At 46.5% G+C, this 6,557-nt stretch overlaps 1 long non-coding RNA gene across 1 annotated transcript; it reads left to right on the forward strand.

Annotated features, from left to right (window-relative positions):
- The first annotated feature begins 4,807 nt into the window (after positions 1-4,807).
- Positions 4,808-5,493, forward strand: LOC116652884. Its single transcript, XR_004306072.1, has 2 exons — positions 4,808-4,924; positions 5,236-5,493. It is a non-coding gene; the product is annotated as an uncharacterized LOC116652884 (long non-coding RNA).
- Positions 5,494-6,557: the final 1,064 nt, after the last annotated feature.

Genomic DNA, 6,557 nt, shown 5'->3' on the forward strand with positions numbered 1-6,557 from the left:
TTCTTTATAAAACAGATGACTGGGACGCTGCGTATGATTTAGGGAGTATTCTCTGACGGGTTACGTTTTCGAGAAGATTATACGGAAACGCCCTTAAGAATATGCTATTTAAAATCATATATATATATATATATATATACACATTTTGCTGTATTTCACCTTTGCACGAATAGTTGAATATATTATTTCAAAAGGCAAATGTTGTTTTCTAAATTCAAATTCACATGTAACAGACGCGCTGCAGAACCGCAGGTCTGTAAGCGCTTAAGAACTCGGATATTAAATCACGGTCTTTGCGAGGTATTTCTGCACGCTGCTGGATGTACAGCTGAGGGTTTCGGGAAGGAGGCTGTGCCCACGAACTGCGTGCAATGGAAGTGCCCTTACAGCCGAGCTCGACTCAAGGGGACGGAGTTGACTCCTGCTGGACTGAAAGGTGCCAGGTCGCAGCGGAGCTTAGCGCAGCCCAAACTGCGGTTCGGAAGCACTGGGGGATTCTGCATAACTCGTTAGGAGTGCTCTGGGCTACGGATAAACAAAACTAATTAGGCTGATCTCTGATAAATAGAAGCAGCAGCACATACAATGATTCTTTTTTCAGGCATCTTCGAAGGAGGGAAAAAAAAATCAGTGCGTGATCAAATCTGCCGTAGCTTTTTAGTGCTTTATTTTGTCCTGTTCCTGCACTAGCAGAGCAGCTACAGAAGCAGGAATGTCCCGTCCAACACCCCATCCCCAGGCTGTCCCCGCAGAAGTCGCAGCGATTGCTGAATTCTGAGCTTCCCCGGGGCTGAACGAGACTGCTCAGCTGCTCCGCAGTCCCGGCGTAGCTGGCAGAATTGTACAGCATGTTTAACGATTCCTGCTCATCGGCTAATTAGAGACGGCTTTGAAGCTCCATTACCGGCAGCAAAATTATTGCGGTCAGTTTAGGCCAAATTCTGCAGTCCTTAATGGAGCGAAACTCTCATTGATGTCAATGGGATAGAAGTCAATGGGCGTTGTGCTCTATTAAGGAACAGAGAATGTGCTCCTTTGTGAGTTCGAGATTAAAAATCGCTATCGATAAGAGGTCCGTTTAGGACGGTCACGCTCTGCGGGAGGGATCTGATGGGCGAGCTGAGAAGGGCCCGACCGAGGTTGAGCCCCAGGACCCCCCGGCAGGATCGGTGCGGAGGACATCGGTACTCAGGCAGAGCGGGATAAAAGGGCTTCAAGGGGGGTCCTCCAAAGGAACCTCCTGCACCCGGGCATTGGGGCGAGAGGCGTTGTGTTCGTCCCACGGCCGCGTTGCCAGCCCTGGAACCAGCCCGGCGCTGGGTATCGGTACTGCGAGCGCATAGTGACCAAGCCCTGCTAAGCCCACGTACACGGACATCATTTGGATAGCAATACAGAGGCTGGGAAGTCTCGTTTCGAACTGTGACCACCCACTGCTATCAACGTGATTTGACAGTCAAATTAGGAGCGGGTTTAAGTTGCTGCTTTTGACTGACTCTTGAACTCTGAAACGGCTTTTGATTGAGCATTATACAATATTTCCTTATTATAGGCACGAAATAGCACTGAAAATGCAAGGCGAAGAGCCTCTTTGACGGGACTGAAGAAAATACTGAGGTTGTTTAAATAGCACTATAGCTCAATATTCTTCTTCTTGGGAGGTGGGGGGCAGAGCAGAGGTGGGAGAGAGAAACACAGCGATCCTCCTTTCTTCTTTTCCTGCCCTGGTGGAAAGCAGAAACCTTCAGGAAAACTTTGCAGCCTTTTTCCTGAGAGCGGAGGGGCACACACAGCTGATCCTCTAGGAAGCTGCACACAATTACGACTCATTTTCTTTCTGCTGGAACAATTAATTGTACAAATGAAAGGTCAGGCATGTGCTTTGCCTATGTTTATCAACCACAATAATGAGCCCCTTCTATTTTTGTCTCTTGCTGAATTATATTGTAATAAACTGCTACTGAAGTTCTGTCTCTTTCAGTAATCATCTTCAGAGGTGATTCTGAAAAGCTGAGCAGTGTGTATTCACTTTCAAAGCTTCCAATGGATGGGACGAGCAATGTGAAGATCCCAGACACCCACAGACCAGCGCAGCAGAGGCACAAGCTTTTGCCTGAAGTCCCTTCTGGCACCCTGGGCACTGTGGCTGAGCCTGGCAGGCCCCACTCTGCCCTGGCAGCCCTTTGTCCCTTGTGGTCTGTGCCACTTTGTGCAGGGCTGGGTGGACCCTATCCTTATTCACAAGGCTCCAAACCACCTGGGCACCTTCTCCCTATTGTAAATGCAGTGCCACTAAAGAGAAAGACCAGCAGCACCTCTCTCACCATAGCAGATTTTCCTCTTCATTACAGGAAATCTCTGCTCAAGAGCAAACCAAGTTCTGGACACATTTTAATTAAAGGACATACATTTTCTATGTCAGCTCCGTGGTGCAGTGTAAGTTCAGTGGACCACAACTCATCCCTTTGGATCAGAAATCTGGTGCTCAATATTTTCACTTTTACTCATTTCCTTGTTACACAAAGAATAGGCACTTTTCCACCAGGGCTATGCTTGGTGGGAACACAGCTAGTATTGGTGAACAACTTTGCTGCCATCCTGTTTGCTACTCCGCATGCAGCTTTCTGGGATATTTACCTATGTGTGATATTCTCCCTAACTAAAATCTGCTCACTGCTGACAGTTTCAGAGGACGTGTTCTTCACTGATTTGTCCTTGCTGAGCAGAAACATCTCTGTGCTCCTTACACGTGTGAGTTGAAGGAGCAGAATAACCCTGTAGGGACCTAGAAGGGAATTTCAGAAGCTTCACAGTGCACAGAAGATACTTATTTCTTTTGTGAAACTGTGTAATACATTGTGACTAAGACCATTACATTTGTTTTAAGTCATGTTGGACTGAGATGATTGGAAGACATCTTGGAGGAACTGATCTCCACCAAACCCCCCAGACATGGGGGGAACAGTCCAGTGGTTGACTCCACATTGAACACAAAAGCTGACATTGAGATCTGTCAGACCTGGAGCACTTTTGGCCTGCATGAGGAGAGGCCAACACTGCTGCTCAAGGTGTGTTTTGCTAATTGTCCAACAACTGCTCTGCACAGGAGCCATGGGATGAAAGGCCGCAGTGACCCTCACTTGGCTGGCAGTAAAACTTGCAGCTGCTCTGAAAGGCCGCTCACTGTTGTGCTGGTGGATTGCTGTTTTTCAAGCACAGAGCAAAGGCTCACTCTAAATGTACTGTCTTGGAGAAGAAAAATTTGACGAAATAAGTGCAGGCCTTTTCCACAATTGGATGGAGTTCTGCAAGTACCCTGACACCTTCCGGCATCCTATCCCGAGGCAGGCAGCCTGTCTGTGCCCCCTGCTCGGGCTCACACCCACCCGCACACAGACCCGGTCCCTTCGCAACACCTCCACGCTGGGCGAACGTCGGCTCAAACCCTCTTTCTGCCCCCCGGAGCTCACTCACACGCCTTCACTTCCCAAACCCCAGCCGCGACCCTCCCTCTCAATCACCTCCGCCCCCCTCGCTGACAGCCGGGCAGGGCTGTGCACAAAAGGTCGAGGCGTTGCGGCGCGGCTCAGCCCTCCCCGCCCGGCCCCCGTCCGCCCCCCGCTTCCCACCCTCCTCCCGCTCCCGCCCCTCTCCGCCCTCTCGCAGCCGGAGCCGAGCCGAGCCGAGCCGGGCTGCACTGCTCTGCCGTCGGGCCGCGGGCGGGCGGTTGTTAATGGCCCTCGAGGGCGGTTGCAGCGGGCGGAGGGGCGGGCGGGGTGAGGGTCTCGTCCCGCCCCGCGCACACGCGGCCCTCCCCGCGGCTGGAGCTGCTGGATGCGCCCTATGGCAGCCCCACAGCTTCTGCTGAGCCCTCGGCTCCGGTGTCTTCCTGGCGGTTCCTCCTTCCTGAGGTGTCCGCGTGGTGCTGACCGCAGGCCGGTAGAATCTATCAACAGACACAAATCTCCTTTTCACGCTAGCAAAGCGTATGCTGACGGATAACAGCACGTTATGTCATATACTTCCCCATGCTCACATCTGAGTGTGTAGGCTTCAGTACGATAATCGCCAATTAACAGAGACCTGCAGTCTTAATGACTGCTAAATGTTTGTAATTGGAGTGTAATTTGTCTGTATGCTGACTCTGTATTTTTCAAATACCGCTGTTCAAAACTGGCTTTCACGTTTCATGGGATAAACTATTTTTTTTTTTCCCCCGAAATATTCTTGGCTAATGGAAAACTGAAGGCACTGTAAAGAACTACTCTTTATATACCAGCTCGTATTGTGCTTTATTAAAAGTAGATACAAGAGATATTGAACAGCTAAAAGAGCTTTCTGAAATGGTTAAACTCATTTTACAGGTGAATTAGAAATCTGATCACACTGAAAAAAACTTGTCCTCGAAGTAGAGAGTCTGTGATTGCTTCTTTATATGGAAGGCAGTCAGTGCTTCATACAGAGTAGGTGCTGAACGCTAATTAGACACCACACATCAAACACTTGGGGACATCTTCCAGCGCAAACTTAGGAGCCTGCTATGTTCAGGAGTAAAGATACACATTGTTCCAAGGGAGAAACTGACACTGAGTGGAGTCTATGCCTTTTTTTTGTGTGTGTGTGTGTGTGGAATTACTGTTTCCACAGAATCACTCAACAGATAACATCATGTTAGTAGTTACTAATGTATTCATCCGCTTTCTGCCGTGCTAGGGATACCGCCTGCAACTGTTAAGGAAGCAGCTGGCTTTTTAATACAAATAAACCGGGCTCTGAGACTGTCAATCTTCTTTGTTTGACAGAGAGGAGTTCCCGCCTGCACTGAAAGAATAGCTCAACATCTGTCATCCCATTCTCTGCCATGGCCCAAAATCAGGAAGACTACAGCTGTCCTGTTCCTTTCAGATACTTCTGGGATAGAGAGGTAGGAGGACTGAGTGTTTGGTCAGCGTGTTCATCATGCATTAAGCAAGTCTCTACAAGCCCTTGCATGTAATTGCATTGTTTTCCCACTGCTTGAATAGCAAAATTTGCAGCTTAAAAGTTCCTATGTGTTCTCTCTCTCTTTTTTTAAAATGTCTAATTAGTTCAGTCTGAACTCACATTTGTTAATAGAATGCATTTTAATTGAATGTAAAGCGGTTAGCAATAATTTATACCTAAGTGTGTGTCACATGGGCATGTAAATTTCAGATTTATGCATGAGTGTAAAGCAGAAAATATTTATTCCTACAGGTTGGGAATTATACCACAACTGCTGAGTGCTGGATGAAGATGGAAATGAGAGGTGTACAATGTACACTAGTGCATTGCTAGCAAGCCCACAGATAGTATCTTCTGTGGTTTGTATGGAAAAGAGGGAAAGGAATGGGGAGGAAGGAAAGAGGCTGGGAAGAATATGTTACCACCTTAAAAAATGTTCAACCACAAACCTTCATCAGTTCATTTGTTTAATACCTAGCAATTTAGTAAATATATACACATATATATATACATATATATTAGAAATTCAAGACAATTTTTTGAGTGAATTATACTATTCTCTTACAGTAGCAGTCAAGTTAGAATTCAGTGGTAGATCATATGTTTCTTTTCTTACAACCACAGTTAAGAGCAACTGCAATAAATCTCAGAGTCCCAACCAGTGGCAATTACTTTACATATATACCTCTCCAACCTGCACTTTAAACTTCACAGTCCCAAGATTTGGGGAAAGCATCACAAGGTGCAAAATGCTCAGAGGAATTTAGGCATTGTACAAACAGGGGAATCCACAAGCTGAAGTTAGGCCTTCGGGCTCCCTGTCACACCTATGGTGACAGCCAGGCTGTGGTTATGTGGTGATTCTGATTTGGCTGACATCCATGCTGCTGCTGAAAGAACAGCTCAGCTGCACAGTCATGCTGTTACCTCCTGCGTAGGCTGAAGCGTATTATATAATGTATCCTTGCTGATCTTCGGCACAGCAAAATGACTGCAAAAAGAAGGCGGTTTCTCAACAAGGCTGGTCTTGATTAATTTAGGATTTTATAAATAAAAATAAATTAAATATATTTTTCCACATATTTACCAGTGTTATCCCAAGAAATTTACTTTTAGAAAGTGATAGGAAAACAGATTCAAATTCACAGACACTATTGCAGAATGCAGAAGAAAAAGACACCAGAAATATGAAAGTCTGCACTGAAGAATCATGCACAATGAGATCCACCTTTACCCCTCAGTCTCTCCAGATCAGGAGCAGAAGAAAACACCTTTTGTTTAATCATTTTCTTTCCACATATCTGACAAACTTTTTTTGTGCCCTGGAGTGGATTTCTTGTTTTCATCAAGCCCATTGATTTTTGGAGATAACAACCAATCTGGTACCTCCCAAGGTATATAAGAGTTCTGCTCCTCTGTCTCCGTAGTACTGGATCTAATATCCAGAGTATCAGGGGAAATTTTTAGTCAAAAGAAGTGTCATTTAAGGGGGGTTCACTAAACTGCCCAAGGACAGGAAACACATCCACTTGTTTCTGCTGGGGAAGAAACTTGGAAGTGGGTTAGTTGTCCCT

Source organism: Coturnix japonica, chromosome 2 (genome assembly GCF_001577835.2).
Source record: "Coturnix japonica isolate 7356 chromosome 2, Coturnix japonica 2.1, whole genome shotgun sequence".
NCBI classification, from domain to species: Eukaryota; Metazoa; Chordata; class Aves; order Galliformes; family Phasianidae; genus Coturnix; species Coturnix japonica.